General features: G+C 36.3%; 1 pseudogene; it reads left to right on the top strand.

Moving 5' to 3' along the window:
• Nucleotides 1–19,903, top strand: part of LOC139864019 (uncharacterized) — a 38,240-nt pseudogene extending 18,337 nt beyond the window's left edge.
• The last annotated feature ends 642 nt before the right edge of the window (nucleotides 19,904–20,545 follow it).

Below are 20,545 nucleotides of genomic sequence, written 5' to 3'. Positions count from 1 at the left end.
ACCACCTTGTGTCCAACTTTAATGAACTTTACAAGCTAGTAACCAAAGAACAAACCTCCCCCTCCCTTTTTCTGCTGAATGCCGAAGCCTATTGTGACCATATGGTGGTGTTTTAATTTTTTTTACACTACATACTCACTAGTTACCTCACATCTCTCTCATTCTCAAACACACACAAAGAATACTTGTAACTTTTCTCTCAAATTCTCTCTAAACTTGTAAGCAACTTGAACTACTTTTCTCTTCCTCTTCTCTTTGTAAAACCGAATCCTAACACCCTTAACTCATCATCATTCTTTGATTGTTATAATCTTTTGTTAGTTGTAATTTTTTACTTGATTATTGTTACTTACTTACTAGTTGTTTTTCTTTCTTTACTTACATGTTTTCAAGAATCAAACTACCTAGTTTATTCTTCTTTATCTTGTATTAACAAGAACATTCAAGAACTAAACTCTCTAGTTTAGGTTCTACATATAATGTCTCAAAGATTAAAGTTCTTGTGTTGTAACTCATACTTGTAGTTCTTGAAGTAAACTTAAAGTTTACTTTACTTAAAGATCAAACCTTGGTTGAATCTTTAAAAGTATGAACAACCCATGAACTTATTTACTTGTTTATTTAGTTATTTGCACTTTAATTTTATGTTGGTTGGTTATTATTGGTCAAGTGTTACTAGTTAACCTTGATCTCATTAATCTTGAACTTAAAGTTAACTTTAAAGTTCAAGAACATATAAAGGAAACTTTTTTAATTATAACTTTGTATACTTATGCTTGATCTAGACTTTTGGGTCTTGGATCTTCAAAATCTAACTAAGAGCTATGTTCTACATTTTAAGATCTTGATTTCATAAGTTCATTTTCAAGTTTGTAACTTATTATTAGTCTTATAGTTCATGTAAGTGTCAAACCTAAGACTTTGATGTAACTTTGGTTCATCAAACTTCATACAACTCTTAAGTGAGTTGTGCTTCATGTCTTAGACTTGCACTTGGGTTATGATGGTCAAGACTTGGTTAAGATGATGTAGATACATCAATGAGTTGTACACTTGAAGCTATATGCATCAAGGATGAGAACCATGATGAACATCAAGCACCAAGACCACCGGAACCCTTTTAAACTTACTGTTTCTGTCTAAAAGCTACTGATCTGATGTTTCTGTAACAGACCAGTAGACCTGGGCTGTTCTAACCTTGATTTTTAGATAGAACTTTTCAAGTAGATAACTTTTCATATAGGACTCGTCTTAATCCGAGTTACGGTTTAGTATTTATGGCCCTCCGATCGTCACTATGTCCTTTAACGTTGTGCAGAAATTTCTGACCTACTCGCACTTAGACCGTCGCCACGGTTAAACAAAGACGAGTTTGCTTCTGTAAATTTTACCACACTTAAGGGACTCATAGACGGAGCCATGGACACTGGTCTCACCTTAATTCAGTGAGGGTAGAGTCCGTGGTGACTGACTGAAGTCAGACTTTGTTTTAAACTACGTTCATAAACGAAACCTACTTTACGCCTTTTGTTTAATGATGATTGATAATGACCCTTAAGACCTTAATTACATACTTTTAAACCTATTAAGATGATTTACTGACTTAGTACTATTTGACTTAGGTTGAGGACCTCGGACCGTTTACTTGCACACCTTTCCCGACTACTACTTTACCGCTACATATCATTGTGAGTTATAGCATTCCCTTTTTACTTTAACTTATTTTGGGAACTGAGAATACATGAGGATTTTATGTTTTACATACTAGGCACGAGTACTTAAACTTATATATGTGTGGGTTATACAACGGCATAAACATTCCCTTTAGCTCGGTAACGTTTAATCATTGGTTTTTGAACCATGAACGCGAATCTTAGATATGGATCCATAGGGTTTGACATCCCCACTCGGGCTATTAGCATTTAACGAGTGTTTAATACTTCGTAGACATACGCACTTGCCAAGTGTACTTTCAGGGGGTATAAACGTTAAGTTAGTTACCAAGTGCCCACGGTTAACATATACTTTATCATACTATTTTGAAATGCTCGTTATAGCACTGAAATCTCGTGGCCTACCTTACATACTGTTATACTTAAACTATAGCTCACCAACCTTTGTGTTGACGTTTTTAAGCATGTTTTTCTCAGGTGCTTGAGGTTAGCTTCCGCTGTGTACTAGTCGTGCTGTAGACACCCGCTGCTTAGAGTTATCATCGCATGAACTACTTTACCTTGCATTCAAACTTTAGTACTTTTGAACTATGACTTGTAACGACCATTGTGATCACATACACTTATTATTCGCTTCTACTTAATGAAGCATGCTTTTGAAATGTAAAACATTTGATGTCGGTTATGAAATCACCTTTTTATCGTGAATGCAACTTCTTTAATTACAGCATATAGTACTTAACCTTGTAATGATCCTGTTGTTGATGATTCGTACACGATGGTTTTGTACGGGGCATCACATTTGGTATTAGAGCATTGGTTGTAGGGAATTAGGTTGCATTAGTGAGTCTAAGACCGACCCGAGTAGGATTCACTAATAGGACTAATCTACAACTTGCTAGTTTACTTGTTTCCGCTGAACTTACTGCATGCTGCTGCTTACTTTTACTGCTATATGCCGTATGCTACTACATGATTTCACTACTGCATGATATTACTTGCTTTCGATTGCATGCTACTTCTGTACGATTCGTTATTATTGCCATGCTACTTATTGTTATACATGATTTAAACTGTTGGCCTAATACGTGCTTGCTTATGACTTACTGACATAGAAGATTTATTTTTCCTTGTTCAGATGTCGGATGTACCACCTGCTAGCGTTTTGGGCAGTTCAGACTCAGACTCCACCACACCACCTGCTACTGTTGCTGATACACCGGTTCCGTTACCCACTAGTGATCCCGGTGCTTCGTCTTCCGGAGCGAGTAGTAGTGCGCCAGAACCAGTGACCACTTCTGACCCTACGGAGATTCCAGATCCGTCTGCTCCCGGACCCTCGGGGTCACAGCCCCGCATCGGTGGGATTGAGATTCCCGCGGAGTTCGGGGAAGGGCCATTTCGTAACCACATGCGCACGCCTTGCCGACGCACTCCCGACAGACGTTTAGTCGTGATTCCGCCAGGCAGACACCGATAGATGTTGGCCGCCTTCGGACGCTTCGGACTACCAGCTCAGCCACCAGTGCCACCACCACACGATTCGGATGACTCATCATCCGCCGATTCTTCATCATCAGACGACTCCAGCGATGATGAGGATCCTGCTGATAGACCTATTCAGGCACCCTCCACCCCGCCGAAGAAGCGGTACCGTTTCGACGGCACCGTCATTCCAGGGGTGAATGGAGGTCGTGCTTTTACTGACGCATTTGGCCATCGTCGTAGGGTTACTGCTCGTAAACGAGTTGTGCCATACCCTGCCGACCCACAGATACGTAAGGTTCCCCGTTACGTATTGACTATTCCTGGAACCGTACCACCTAGATTTAGATACGGACCACTTACATCTAGTGACGTACCGTCTACATCCGGAGCCGGACCATCTACATCAGCACCACCGGCACCACACGCACCACCCGCCCCACCTGCACCGCCTGCCCCACCAGCTCCCTCTAACGAGGAACTGATGAGGGAGATTGAGACTCTCCGAGCTCGAGTCACTGAGCTCGAGGAGCAGTTGGCTCGAGGAGCAGTTCACCCGCCTTCACCGTAGGACTTTGTATTTAGATTTCATGATGTAATCTAGTTATAGTTTCATGTATTTCATATGTATTGTACGAACTTATTCAGATGTATGAAACTTATTATTATTAATGAATGGAACTTTGCGTTATTTAATTCTTGCACGATGTTCTATTTACATTGCTGTACGATGATTCTGTGGTATTTGTACCTAGATGCATTATTTAATAACATGTGATGTTTTATTTCCATGTTGGTCACTATATACTATATTATTACTACTTGCATGCTGGATTTTGACTTGAGTCAAAATTTTTGTTTAGAATACCATGGCTAACGGAAGATCCACACCTACCGCCGCCCAGATTGGGGACATGATCAACGAACGGGTCACTGCAGCCCTAGCAGAAAGAAATCTCAAAGCTCCACCGCCACCACCACCGGTTATTCCACCCGTTCGAAATGGGTGTACATACAAGGAATTCCAGAGCTGCAAACCGCATAAATTCAGTGGCACCGAGGGACCAGTTGGTCTCACCAGATGGTTCGAGAAACTTGAATCAGTATTCCGAGTTAGCAACTGTTCGGAGGATAATAAAACCAAGTTTGTATCTTGCACGCTATCTGACGACGCGCTAATGTGGTGGAACACGTTAGCTCAAGCAAAAGGGATTGATGAGGCGTATGCTACACCTTGGGAAGAGTTTAAGTGTGCTATGATTGAGGAATACTGTCCAAGGACTGAAATACAAAAGATGGAGATCGAATTTATGCAGTTGAAAGCCTTGGGAAATGATCTTAACAGTTACAATCGTAGGTTTTTGGAGTTAGCATTAATGTGTCCGACCATGGTCACCCCCGAATTCAAGCGCATGGAGAAATACTTCTCGTGACTTCCTAAGTCCATCAAGGGTAATGTCACCTCATCCAAGCCACCGAATGTCCCCGAAGCAATGCGCATGGCGCATACTCTCCTGAATCAAATCATCCTTGACGAGCCGGAGAAGGCTAAGTTTGAAGCCGGTAGTAGTGAAAAGAGAAAATGGGACAACAACCATAACAACCACAACAACAACAACAACAGGGGGGAGAAACTACGATTAAACCCCCGCCAAGAGGCACAACAACGGTGGAAACCCTAATCCCAACAACAACACCAACACCAACCCGAACTACAAAGGAACCTTACCACAATGCAAACAGTGCTATAAACACCACACTGGGTATTGCAATGTTGTTTGTGAGAAATGCCAACGGGCTGGGCATATCGGAAAAGACTTCAAGGTCACCACTTTGAATGGGAAGCCGAACCCCACAGGGCCGAAGAAGTGTTATGAATGCGGGCAGACGGGCCATTTCAGAAATGCGTGCCTAAACAAGCGAAAAGATGGCGAGCCACCCCGTGGTAGAGCTTTTAATGTTAATGCAAGGGATGCACGCGATAACCCCGACTTGGTGACAGGTATATTCACAATCAACAATCTTTTAGCTTCTGTCTTGTTTGATACTGGTGCGGATAGAAGTTATGTATGTAGACATTTTTGCGATAAGATTAATTGGTCATTAGTCCCGTTAAAAGAAAGTATGCTTGTCGAGGTCGTAAATGGAAAACTTGAAAAGGGTGGCCATATTAGTCGTGGAGCTGTTATCAACATAGCTGGTGCAGATTTTGAAATTGACTTGATACCTATCAAACTGGGAAGTTTTGACGTGATCGTCGGTATGGATTGGTTGAGCAAGATAAAGGCCGATATTATCTGTGGAGATAAAGCACTTCGCATACCACAAGGAGATGGCGAACCACTGGTTATCTATGGAGAGAGATATACCTCGAAGATGAACCTCATTAGTTGTGTGAAAGCGCAAAAGATTATGAAGAAGGGCCATTTTGCTGTCCTAGCACATATGAAAGCGGTAGAAACTGAGGTGAAGAGCGTGAACGACGTTCGAATTGTGAACGAATTTTCCGATGTCTTCCCAGAGGAATTGCCTGGATTGCCGCCGCAGAGAGCTGTAGAGTTTCAGATTGATTTAGTGCCAGGAGCTGCACCTGTAACTCGCGCACCTTATAGACTCGCACCTTTCGAGATGCAAGAATTGCAGAGTCAGCTACAAGAGCTATTAGATCGAGGGTTTATCCAACCAAGCTTCTCGCCTTGGGGCGCACCCATGTTGTTTGTGAAGAAGAAGGATGGATCCTTTCGTATGTGTATCGACTACCGTGAACTCAACAAATTGACTATCAAGAATCGGTATCCTCTTCCACGAATTGACGATCTTTTTGATCAACTACAAGGATCGAGCGTTTATTCAAAGATTGATTTGCAATCCGGATATCACCAACTGAGGGTAAAGGAAAGTGACGTGATGAAAACTGCATTCAGGACCCGTTATGGTCATTATGAGTTTCTCGTGATGCCATTCGGTTTGACAAATGCACCTGCCGTGTTCATGGACCTCATGAATCGTGTCTGCAAGCCTTACTTGGACAAGTTTGTTATCGTCTTCATAGATGATATCCTCATCTACTCTAAGAGCGAAGAAGAAGATGAGCAACACCTCCGATTAGTGCTTGAACTCTTAAGACAAGAGCAACTTTACGCCAAATTCTCCAAGTGTGAATTTTGGTTGAAGGAAGTACAATTTTTGGGTCATGTTGTAAGCGACCAGGGTATCAAAGTTGATCCCGCCAAGATTGAAGCCATCAGCAAGTGGGAGACCCCCACTACTCCAACGCATATTCACCAATTCCTAGGTCTCGCCGGTTACTATCGAAGGTTCATTGAAGGTTTCTCTCTGATTGCGCGTCCTTTGACCGCGCTGACTCACAAGGGCAAGAAGTTCATTTGGGAACCCGCACACGAATCAGCATTTCAAACTTTGAAGAAGAAGTTAACCTCTGTACCTATCCTATCGCTTCCCGAAGGCAGTTACGATTTCGTTGTTTATTGTGATGCATCGAAGAGTGGTTTTGGTTGTGTACTGATGCAACGATCAAAGGTTATTGCCTATGCCTCCCGCCAATTGAAGATTCACGAGCGGAACTACACTACACATGATCTTGAACTTGGAGCCGTTGTCTTTGCACTCAAATTATAGAGACATTATCTGTATGGAACTAAGAGCACTATCTTCACCGATCACAAGAGTCTCCAGCACATCTTTGATCAGAAGCAACTGAATATGAGACAGCGTCGATGGATCGAGACGCTCAACGACTACGATTGTGAACTCCGTTATCACCCTGACAAGGCCAATGTTGTAGCTGACGCTTTAAGCCGAAAGGAGAGAACGGCACCTCTTCGTGTTAGGGCTCTGAACATCACCATCCATTCGAACCTCAACAGCCAGATCAGAGTAGCCCAAGTTGAGGCTCTCAAGGAGGAGAATATATCTCACAAACATTTGAACATACTTGTCTCTCGATTCGAGGTTAGGGAGTCTGGACTCCGATGTTATGCCGGAAGAATTTGGGTACCTCTTTATGGAGATCTACGGAACCTTATACTTGATGAAGCACACAAATTGAGATATTCGATTCATCCTGGAGCGGGCAAAATGTACCACGACCTTAAAGAACAATATTGGTGGCCGAATCTCAAGAAGGACGTTGCGACTTATGTTGGTAAGTGTTTAACTTGCTCGAAGGTTAAAGCCGAGCATCAGAGACCTTCTGGGTTACTTCAACAACCAGAAATCCCATAATGGAAGTGGGAACGGATAACAATGGATTTCATCACCAAGCTACCAAAGACGGTGGGCGGATACGATACCATTTGGGTTATTGTTGACCGCCTCACCAAATCTGCACACTTTCTAGCGATGAAGGAAACGGATACAATGGAGAGACTTGCTCAATTATACATCAAGGAGGTTGTATCTCGTCATGGTGTACCTATATCGATCGTCTCCGATCGCGATCCCCGTTTTGCCTCTAGATTTTGGCGTTCTTTGCAAGAAGCCATGGGAACTCGTCTCGACATGAGTACTGCGTATCATCCACAGACTGACGGGAAAAGTGAGCGAACGATTCAGACCTTGGAAGACATGCTGCGTGCATGTGTCATTGATTTCGGAAAGGCCTGGGAAAGGCATTTGCCACTCGCCGAATTCTCGTACAACAACAGTTATCACTCTAGCATTAATGCTGCACCTTTCGAAGCGTACTATATGGCCGCAAGTGCCGATCTCCTATTTGTTGGGCCGAAGTAGGCGAAAAGCAAATCACCGGACCCGAGGTAGTCCACGAAACCACGGAGAAGATTGCTCAGATTCAAGCTAGACTTAAGACTGCCCGTGATCGTCAGAAGAGTTATGTCGATCTTAAACGTAAAGACTTTGAATTCAACGTTGGTGATCGTGTAATGTTAAAGGTTGCACCTTGGAAAGGTGTGATTCGTTTTGGAAAACGTGGAAAGTTAAACCCACGATACATTGGTCCTTTTGAAATCTTGGAACGTGTTGGACCTGTTGCATACCGTTTGGATCTACCAGCACAATTGAGCTCAGTTCATCCTACCTTCCATGTGTCAAACTTGAAGAAGTGTCTTGCTGCACCTAAACTTATCATACCACTGGAAGAACTTACAATTGATGACAAACTCCACTTTGTGGAGGAACCAGTTGAGATTATGGATCGCGAGATTAAAACTTTGAAACGCAATAAGATTCCGATCGTTCGAGTATGATGGAATGCTAAACGAGGACCTGAGTTTACTTGGGAATGAGAGGATCAAATGATGCGGAAGTATCCTCACCTTTTCCCGGCTCCTCCATCACCTTCAGCTTAAATTTCGGGACAAAATTTTCTTTAACAGGTGGGTAATGTAACGACCCTGGTTTTTCCAACGTTATTTATTAATAATTATTATTATTATTAATACGTGTGATTATACGAATGTATGTTATTACATTTACATGTTGCCTTGATTGCCCGTACTTGACTTTTAAGAGCCCGAAACGTCTTTGTGACACCCGGAACTTTCACGAATAATATTTTCAAGTATTATTTACATTCATGATTAAGTTTATTAATCATTTTAATTAACTAAAGTTGTTAGTTAGTTACTTGGGCTTTTAATTGGATTTACTTGTTAATTACATACATACTTGGGCTTTTATTTGAACTTGGGCCTTTACTAGTGTTATTGGACTTTAGAAGCCCACCCTACTTTTTAAGTGGACTAATTAGCCCAACACTACTTGTAAGTATCATGTTAGATGGTAACTAGCTAGTTTAAGGCACTTGGAATCTTGTTACACATCATCCCCATGCACATACCACCTTGTGTCCAACTTTAATGAACTTTACAAGCTAGTAACTAAAGAACAAACCTCCCCCTCCCTTTTTCTGCTGAATTCCGAAGCCCATGGTGACCATATGGTGGTGTTTTAAAATTTTTTTTACACTACATACTCACTAGTTACCTCACATCTCTCTCATTCTCAAACACACACAAAGAATACTTGTAACTTTTCTCTCAAATTCTCTCTAAACTTGTAAGCAACTTGAACTACTTTTCTCTTCCTCTTCTCTTTGTAAAACCGAATCCTAACACCCTTAAATCATCATCATTCTTTGATTGTTATAATATTTTGTTAGTTGTAATTGTTTACTTGATTATTGTTACTTACTTACTAGTTGTTTTTCTTTCTTTACTTACATGTTTTCAAGAATCAAACTACCTAGTTTATTCTTCTTTATCTTGTATTAACAAGAACATTCAAGAACTAAACTCTCTAGTTTAGGTTCTACATATAATGTCTCAAAGATTAAAGTTCTTGTGTTGTAACTCATTCTTGTAGTTCTTGAAGTAAACTTAAAGTTTACTTTACTTAAAGATCAAACCTTGGTTGAATCTTTAAAAGTATGAACAACCCATGAACTTATTTACTTGTTTATTTAGTTATCTTCACTTTAAGTTTATGTTGGTTGGTTATTATTGGTCAAGTGTTACTAGTTAACCTTGATCTCATTAATCTTGAACTTAAAGTTAACTTTAAAGTTCAAGAACATATAAAGGAAACTTTTTTAATTATAACTTTGTATACTTATGCTTGATCTAGACTTTTGGGTCTTGGATCTTCAAGATCTAACTAAGAACTATGTTCTACATTTTAAGATCTTGATTTCATAAGTTCATTTTCAAGTTTGTAACTTATTATTAGTCTTATAGTTCATGTAAGTGTCAAACCTAAGACTTTGATGTAACTTTGGTTCATCAAACTTCATACAACTCTTAAGTGAGTTGTGCTTCGGTGTCTTAGACTTGCACTTGGGTTATGATGGTCAAGACTTGGTTAAGATGATGTAGATACATCAATGAGTTGTACACTTGAAGCTATATGCATCAAGGATGAGAACCATGATGAACATCAAGCACCAAGACCACCGGAACCCTTTTAAACTTACTGTTTCTGTCCAAAAGCTACTAATCTGATGTTTCTGTAACAGACCAGTAGACCTGGCCTGTTCTAACCTTGATTTTTAGATAGAACTTTTTGAGTAGATAACTTTTTATATAGGACTCATCTTAATCCGAGTTACGGTTTAGAATTTATGGCCCTCCGATCGTCACTATGTCCTTTAACGTTGTGCAGAAATTTCTGACCTACTCGCACTTAGACCGTCGCCACGGTTAAACGAAGACGAGTTTGCTTCTGTAAATTTTACCACACTTAAGGGACTCATAGACGGAGCCATGGCCACTGGTCTCACCTTAATTCAGTAAGGGTAGAGGCCGTGGTGACTGACTGAAGTCAGACTTTGTTTTAAACTACGTTCATAAACGAAACCTACTTTACGCCTTTTGTTTAATGATGATTGATGATGACCCTTAAGACCTTAATTACATACTTTTAAACCTATTAAGACGATTTACTGACTTAGTACTATTTGACTTAGGTTGAGGACCTCGGACCGTTTACTTGCACACCTTTCCCGACTACTACTTTACCGCTACATATCATTGTGAGTTATAGCATTCCCTTTTTACTTTAACTTATTTTGGGAACTGAGAATACATGAGGATTTTATGTTTTACATACTAGGCACGAGTACTTAAACTTATATATGTGTGGGTTATACAACGGCATAAACATTCCCTTTAGCTCGGTAACGTTTAATCATTGGTTTTTGAACCATGAACGCGAATCTTAGATATGGATCCATAGGGTTTGACATCCCCACTCGGGCTAGTCGCGCTAGTATTTAACGAGTGTTTAATACTTCGTAGACATACGGACTTGCCAAGTGTACTTTCAGGGGGTATAAACGTAAAGTTAGTTACCAAGTGCCCACGGTTAACATATACTTTATCATACTATTTTGAAACGCTCGTTGTAGCACTGAAATCTCGTGGCCTACCTTACATACTGTTATACTTAAACTATAGCTCACCAACCTTTGTGTTGACGTTTTTAAGCATGTTTTTCTCAGGTGCTTGAGGTTAGCTTCCGCTGTGTACTAGTCGTGCTGTAGACACCCGCTGCTTAGAGTTGTCATCGCATGAACTACTTTACCTTGCATTCAAACTTTAGTACTTTTGAACTATGACTTGTAACGACCATTGTGGTCACATACACTTATTATTCGCTTCTACTTAGTGAAGCATGCTTTTGAAATGTAAAACATTTGATGTCGGTTATGACATCACCTTTTTTATCGTGAATGCAACTTCTTTAATTACAGCATATAGTACTTAACCTTGTAATGATCCTATTGTTGATGATTCGTACACGATGGTTTTGTACGGGGCATCACATATTTCGAAGTACTAAAGCATCCGGTACTTTGGATGGGGCTTGTTGGGCCCGATAGATCTATCTTTAGAGTTCGCGTCAATTAGGGTGTCTGTTCCCTAATTCTTAGATTACCAGACTTTATAAAAAGGGCATATTCGATTAGATAATTCAATCATAGAATGTAGTTTCGATTACTTGTGTCTATTTCGTAAAGCATTTATAAAAGCAGCGCATGTATTCTTAGTCCCAAAAATATATTGCAAAGCATTTAAAACGAGAGCAAATGAAACTCACCTAATGTATTTTGTAGTAAAAATACATATGAATAAATTGAACATCTGAACAATGCAGGGTTGGCCTCGGATTCACGAACCTATATCATTTGTATATATATTAAAACATATAATTTATCATATAATAATAATCAACTTAGTATATATGTATTATTTATACAATATATTACTTATTTTAAAAAATAGTAATATATTTGTTATTTCAATTGTTATATATATCTATATATCTGTTATATTAAAATAGTAAACTAAATATATCATATATTTTAGATAGCTAATTAATATTCATTATAGAATTATTAATATAGTTAGATTATATGTATTAAATATTTTTATATAATTAATATTTATTTAATAAAATTATATCAATAATAATAATAATAATAATAATAATAATAATAATAATAATAATAATAATAATAATATTAATAATAATGATAGTAAAAATGGTAGTTTTACTAATAATGAAAATTTTAGTAGAAAGGATAATTTTACTAATCATGATAGTCTTAATAAAAATGACGGTTTTAAAAAAAATGATAAATTTAAAACTGACGATATTTTTTAATAATAATAATAATATCAATAGTCATAAAAATCTTCGTGCCTAATTCCTAACTTATAAATATGAATTCATTAATTCTAATTCATAATCATAATTTTTATCGTACATGTATTAATGTAATTATAATCTTTTTCCGTATCATCTTTTACTAACATTTTCGTATATTCAAAATTAGTCGTAATTAACCTCTTTTATATTCATAGTAGTAATAATAATAATAATAAGAATAATAATAATAATAATAATAATAATAATAATAATAATAATAATAATAATAATAATAATAATAATAATAATAATAATAATAATAATCATAATCTAAATGATAATTTTATAAATTTTTATAAAAATGATAATAATAATAATAATAGTAGTAATAATAATAATTATAATATCAATAATTCAATAATACTAATAATAAGAAAGGCTACCTTAATATTAAAAAAAAAAACGTCGCTGCCAGGGCTCGAACCCACAACCTCGCGATAACCCGAAACATTCATTAACCAGCTGCTCTATTGCATTATTCTAAGATAGCTCCTAATCTATTTATATTTACCCCGATTATATATCAGTTTTCTTTTTCATCTTCTTTTTCCACCATCGTTAATATCAGTTACCTTCATCAACCTTTATCAACTCCTCGGCCCAACCAGGAAATTGAATTATTCCGGCCCAAATTCGAATTGAATCATGGCCCAACAAACAAGTTTTCGACCCATGCTTTCAACACACAGCTTCTCTTGATAAATAAAAAAAATATTGTCGTAGTCTGTGTTCGAACCCAGGACCTGTCAGGTTACAGAAACGCTCCTAATCCACGGCTCTATCTGTTTCTTCTTGAATTATTTGGTACGTATTTTCTTTTAATTCATATAACTGTCGTATTCAAACTCAATTAACAACATCATACTAAATTATATAGGATCATCAACATCATCATCGTTATCTTAACCTACTTCATTAACACTGTCTTCATCATAATCAACATCCTAATTATCGTCACAGCAATCGATCTCCATCATCATTTTATGCATCATTTTCTTCATTGTTATATTTATCTTCATCGCCATCACTGTTTGAGTATCACCATCTAATCTAATCACGATCATCATCGTCTTTTAATCCTCATCATCTTAATACATCATAACAGTATCGTAATAATATTTACTTAATCACTATTCATCGTCTTCAACCTCGATCATCATTATCATTATCTTTCTCGTCTTCCATTACCAACGAATCATTTCATCAACAAGTGGGTTATGATTAGAATCAATATCGAGTTGCAGGTTGTTTGTTCGAGTTGGGTTTACGATGGAGAAAAAAAAAATGGTGATTGGTGGCGGACATAGTGGTTGTAGATCACTATGGTGGGTTTATTTAAATTAGATGGTGGTGGTTGGTTTGAGTAGCGAAAAGAAGCAACATTAGTAGCTGCAAATGGGTGACGTGTTTTGGTGGTGATGGATGTGGTCGTGGGGTGGTGAATGGTGGAAGGAGGTAGTGTGGGTGGCTCGCGATGATGGTGGTTATGGTTGGTGGCAACGGTTCTCTAACATTACCGAAGAAGGAGGGATATAGATGAGGAAGAGACGAAAATGGGGTGAAGGTTGGGTGGCAAAGGAGTGGTGTTTGATGTGGTTTCGATGATGGAGGTGTTGTTTATGAGGTCCACGAAGAAGAAAGGTGGAGGATGATGATGTTGAGGTGGTTCCGGTGGTGACAGTCGATGGTGGCTGGTGGCGATGAGTTGGTTGAAGTCTGCCGAACAAGAAGAGAAGGAAAGGCATGATGATGGTGATCTTCCTCTCTACATTCCATACATATATCTATATATATATATAAATAACTTTATGTAATATATATATAATATAATATAATAATAATTACAATATAATAATAAAAGTTTCGCTTATGTGTTGAATTAAACAAAAAGGAAACAGTGAAATCAAGATGATCATGTTGCTGTATGATTGAAGTTGTATGATTGGAGTCGTAGCTTCACGGGTGTAAATATTAATATTAATAATAATATAATAATAATAATATATTATAAATCTATTAAGGTGAAAAGGGACGTGCAAGTAACATATAACATATTTGTGGAATAGTTAGCAGTGGGCTTCTTGTCATATTATTGATTCAAGCAGTGTTATATTGTAGTCCGTTGTTAATTAATGACGGATAAAAGTTCTTAGAAAAATTCCATATTTTTAAAATAACTATATTTATTTATTTTGATCACTATGGTATAAAATTCGATCATTAATTTATTAAGTAAAAATTACATCAATTGTCTCTCTCATTTAGGGGTGAAATATAAAAAGTGTTGAAATTAAATAATTAGATCCTAAATATACTTTTAATAAGCCTATAACTTATATAACTCATTTTCAGATCATCTTTTTATTTTAAAATTACATAAGTTCGAATTCAACTTGCTTAATGTTAATCGGAACATCAAACGAGTATTACAGGCATTTAATATTATTATTATTATTATTTTTTATATACTTTATTTATATATAGAGATATATTTTAAATAATTATTATTATAATACTTCAAATTATATTTTGAATGATTAATTATATATACGTACACACATATCTATTTACAATTAATTGTTCGTGAATCGTCGAGATTTAGCCAAAGGGTAAATGGATATAATAAATAGTTTAAAATTTTCGAGACTTAACATTACAGACTTTGCTTATCGTGTCGAAATCATATAAAGATTAAGTTTAAATTTAGTCGGAAATTCCCGGATCATCACAACTCCCATTAAGCATTAAATGTAGTATGTTTTAATTCAAAATTGAAGTTAAAGACCACAAAATAAAGTTTGTATTAAATACAAAAATTCTTTTGTTACATTTAATATGTCGTGTATTTAAAAGGTATTAATTAAATTAAATGTTGTGAGCGATTTATTACTTCATTTTACATATTACCCATTTACTATTAGGGAAAGGATAAGAAGTTACTGTCCATTTTTCAAGGCATCTTTCCTATTTTTTCCCCTTCATTTGTGACTTTTTTTTCCATCAGATTTTAATTAAAAAAAAAAAAAAAAAACCAGAGATCTGACTCGATTGCGTGAAAAATGGGTAAATTTTTTTTTTATACGCTATCAACAAGCCAGCCATTCCTCCCACCTTACCTTATACCTTACCCTCTTGTATTCTTTCTCTATCTTCTTCTTTTCATCTAAACAAAAAGGGTGCCATCAAAATTATCCATACACCACTAAATATGTAACACAGTGTTGTACTGTACAATTTTCTAAAGCATATTTAGTGGTGTATGGTTAATTTGAAGTGGTGAGTCCAAACAAAAAACCTACACCCAATTATCACCAGCAAACGTATTTCCGGAACTTAAATCCGGCTTCTGCACTGGTTTCTTCTTCAGATTTCAACATCAATTATGGTGGTGGCCATAAGCCCAATTTTGATGTAAATTGTTTTTGCATCTTATTTCAGTTATCTTATACTCATCGACTCTAATGCAGATGTAGCTTCTGATATACTCCATAATTATTGTTGAATATAACCTACAGAGGTGTCTATACCTGGCAGCCGTGTTTTTGATTTTTGTTACTCCCACGATGAGGTGGTCGATTTAATTTTAATGAAAGGTTAAACTTTGGGGATTTGAGATAACAAAAGTGCTCTCTCAGGAAGGCATACAATGTTTTACTCAACTACAAGGTCTGTATCTTTTCTTAAATTGTAGCATTGTTGTGTCATTGGGATATTTTTTAATGAGATAAATTTCAATTTCAAGTTAATTATGAACTCAAATTTTATAATCTCATTAAAGCTGACAATCAAACTGATCTAACTTGCTATGAAGGGTTAGCGTATTCAAAATATTTGTATTAGTTATTCTACTCCTTTCAAGCAGAATTGGAAAAGAGAGACAACTTTTGATTAGTATTTGTACATGGGTTATCTAGAAAGATTATTATTAAAAAGTTATACATAATTAGTAGATTTATTGATTTTTTTGGCTTAAGAATAATAGTTTGTTGTTTTGAGTTCACATAGCCTTGATCATGTTTTTACCCTTATGCAGTACTTTAACATTGAACAATGTATTAGATGTGCCATAACTAAGTTTATGGTCAGTGTTGGTTTCGTTTTTTAACTGTTCAGCAAGTCACTTTTAAGTTTCAACCTTAAGAGGTTGATTTTGTTAAAATCCAAAAATTATTGTCTGTTTATAACTATTTGATGTTGATTATTATTGTTGATGTTATTATGATGGTTGTAAACTGAATCAGCAGTCTGCAGTTATGATGGTTGCAAACTGGATGTAATATTAAAGTGAATGTATTACAACATACTGAAGGATGTTATTAGGTGTTGCGATGGTACATTTTTTATTTGTTGTTCTCCTTTTAGTCTCATGATTTTGTTATTTGCTTGTCCTACTTTCTTTTTTATATACTACATGCTATGTTTGGGGTCTGTTATTTATTTTATTTTTTTTGCCTTCATTAAAGCGCAGGTCTCATAGTGCATCGTGATGATCCTTTTAATCTCATGATTTTATTATTTGAATATTTAGATGTATCGACCTTCTATCGAGATATGGGTGATCACAATGGATAGTCACAAAAAGGGTACCCGAAATTGACTGTGAACAGAATATTAGATGCAGACCCACTACAAACGGTAACAACCCCTGCTGCCGCTACCTAATCATCACAAAATCAGCTGGCGGAAGGTATTATTTTCTGTTGGTAATATATATCATACTAGATCGTTAGTTCTAAAACCAATAAACCATAAAACCCTTCCAATTTGAAAGCCCAGATCTGATTCTGCTTGCTATAAATTCAGCTTACAAGTCTTGCATTAGGGTTTCAACTCGTAATCGTCGTCGAATAGCAGTTATCAAATTCTCTGCAATTGGTGTAATTTTTACCTCTGATCCGGCAAAATGGTACCGTCTTTACTTAAAACTTACCACCTTTCGAAATTTTTGAATAATTAAATTGTTTAATTTGATGTTGGTGCTTTAGAACATTTGCGTATTGTCGCTGTATTTAGCTTTGAAATAATACTTTAATCTCATTGTTGTTTATTTTTTCCAAGTATAAGCTAGCTTATTAGATTCGTTGAATCATATGAAATGAGATTATCGTAACGTTTATGTTTTCATTAGTATCAAGTACTCGATGATGCATTATTTCAGTGTTGCTAACAATGCAATTACTTGTATACTCAACACATTTTGAAAATATAGTGTCAATTACGGAGTTTAAGTAAGTAATCATTTTAGGCTTTCTAAGTACAAGTTTGAGTTCTATTTATTTTGCACGTATTTTACATTTATCAGGTTTGTTCTAAAAATTGGCGTATTACTGTATCTAAAAACTGAGGAATGATTTTTGGTGGGTTTTGAAGATATGTAAAACATTTCAGTACCATTTGTATTTGTGTTATTTTGTGTTATAGAGATGTATTTCTATGATCCATTTCTCATCCAATTTTAGATTTGTTCTTTTTATTTTCCGACGGTAATAATCCTCGAGCCTTTTTGTTTAGGGTTTATGCTACTGCTTTTAATTGTTTACTGTGTCGCTAATTTTGTCAGATGATGTTGCAGCTCTCCAACTACATTTATGACCGGGTTCACCTGTTTTCGCTGATGAAGGTACTAATTTGCTCCGCAGCCTTGGGTAAGTGTATAAAGGTAATATTTGTGTTCATCTTTCTCTAATGTTGATTCCGGATACCTTTTTATGTCATTGTTTCTTCCTTATCTATTATCTATTGTTTAGTTGTTGGATATTTGGTGTTATTTCTATTTGTTTTTTAATTGCGTTTCTATTTTTAGTTGTTGATTGGCAAAAATATGGTTGGAAATTGTAAGTTGGACTAAACTATATTGGGTCAATTTAATGGATCCTGTTTTTTTTTTTCTTCTTAAATTGTGGTGTTTGGTTTCCTTTTTAGATGTAGCTTAAGATGATTCAGGTACCGTATTCTATTTATTTACCCTTATTATTATTGAATACAGTATTAGCTATTCTCTGCTATGAAGCGCTTATGACAATGAACCATACGCGAACAAATTCTGTGATTATTATTATGTTTTATTGATTTTTGTATGAAACCTCGTCATATGTGTTTACAATAATCTTACTTTTTGATAATGAACCGAAAGAATAGAATAAATTTACTCGTATGTGTCCAATTTGTATTCATGTACGTACACACACCGATATATGAATTGCTTGAGCTTAGGTTGCTGTAGGATTTTCTGATTAAAAGGTGGATTTAATTGTTTGATGTATGTATTATTAGGTGATGAAGTGAGGCCGAATGGGATCGCTGCAAGAGAAGTTGAATAGGTTCAAGAAGCAGCAAGTAGAATGTTACTTGTCATTCGAAAAAAAGCAATAAGATTACAACGGATTTTACTCCTAAAGTTGTTCCTGCTAGCACCATCACCGAAACGCCTGTTCCTGCGGTTAAGTTTTCTAATGACACAGAGAGGTTGCAACACATTAAATCATATAAGAAAGAGCCCTGTTGGAGCTCAGATCAAACGAGTAATTGATCTACTGTTTGAGGTATATACATTGTGTTTATATTGTGCTTTTAGTATTCATTTATTGATTTGCTTCATTATTCATATAGTCATAATATAATCAGTACAAATATATAGTATGAAACAACACAGAATATGTTTAGATTATGGATATGAGATGATGAACCATATGCGTTTATAATTAAGTTAGTTTTGCCATATGTACAGTCAAGGCAATCCCTTACAGCTGAGCAAATAAATGAAGCTTGCTATGTTGATGTTAAAGGCAACAAGGCCGTGTTCGAGAGTTCGGCAAAGAATCCAAAAGTGAAGTATGACGGAAAGTGCTTCTCTTACAAGGTAATCCTGATAAGTTTTAAGATATATAATTTCTAACCAATTTATGTATGTATGTATGTATGTATGTATGTATGTATGTATGTATGTATGTATGTATGTATGTTAAGTTTGTAGTCTTTCCTGAAACACTTTTACATGTACATTATGGTAACTTTGTAATCTTAATCATGGGTTACTATAGCTGGAACACGGAAGATTATTGATGAGTTGGGAGTCAATTTTTCAAGATCAGTAGCTAGGGTCATCGGCAATGGACTCGACACATACTTTTGGGAAGACATATGGTTAGAAAGTTCGCGACTGTCAGAGAGGTTTAACAGGGAAAACGGGAATCGAGTAACAGTTGTCAAATCTGGATGGTGTGGTTCGACGTCTTTAAACGAGCTCCGGGTGAAGAGTTTTGAATGTTTTAAAAAACGATCAAGAAAGAGCTTCATTGGATGGCTTGAGTGGCTTACAAACCCAAAGTATATGCAGATGAACAGAACAGTCATTGGCTAATTTACATAACACGAATTCGAGTCTAATGTATCTATTTAAATGTTCATAGTGTATTTAGATAATATGCTGTTGTTTTTCTGCTAGATATAGCCTGTATGGCTGAATATATAAAGATATGGAAAGTCTATACCCATGTCTGAAACATCATGTACATGTATGCATTTTCGTGATTATATGTTAATAGTATGTTTGGCCATTATAATACTTTGACAAAATAATTTTATCAATAATATTTAGCCGCGTAGCGCGTACCTTCAATCTTGTTATAACCATTATAAAAGACCTTGTTGTGATGATTGTTTGACATGTAGGCAGTAAACAAAAGGTTGTGTTATACTGGTTTGTCCTATATGCTGTTGAACTAGCACACCAACAAAGGTGTCTTATTTTAAAGTTCAAGCATACCCAGCTCAGAGATGAGGTAGTTAAAACGTTTCTCATCTAAGAGCTTTGTGAAAAGATCTGCTAACTGCTGGTCTGTTGAAATGAAGTGAAGCTTCACATCTCCTTTTTGAACATGATCCCTTATGAAATGATATCGAACATCAATGTGCTTTGTCCTTGAATGCATCACAGGATTGTTGGTAATGGCAATTGCATTGGTGTTGTCACAGTAGATTGGAGTTTTTGTAACATGAACACCATAGTCCTTTAGCTGGCTTTGCATCCATAGTACTTGAGCAGTACAACTACCAGCAGAAACAATTTCTACTTCAGCAGTAGATGTGGACACAGTATTTTGCTTTTTGCTTGTCCAGCTGACTAGCCTACTACCCAGTAACTGGCAACCACCAGTAGTACTTTTCCTGTCTATTTTACATTCTGCAAAATCAGCATC

Source organism: Rutidosis leptorrhynchoides, chromosome 8 (genome assembly GCF_046630445.1).
Source record: "Rutidosis leptorrhynchoides isolate AG116_Rl617_1_P2 chromosome 8, CSIRO_AGI_Rlap_v1, whole genome shotgun sequence".
NCBI classification, from domain to species: Eukaryota; Viridiplantae; Streptophyta; class Magnoliopsida; order Asterales; family Asteraceae; genus Rutidosis; species Rutidosis leptorrhynchoides.
This window is presented reverse-complemented; position numbering and strand designations above follow the sequence as displayed.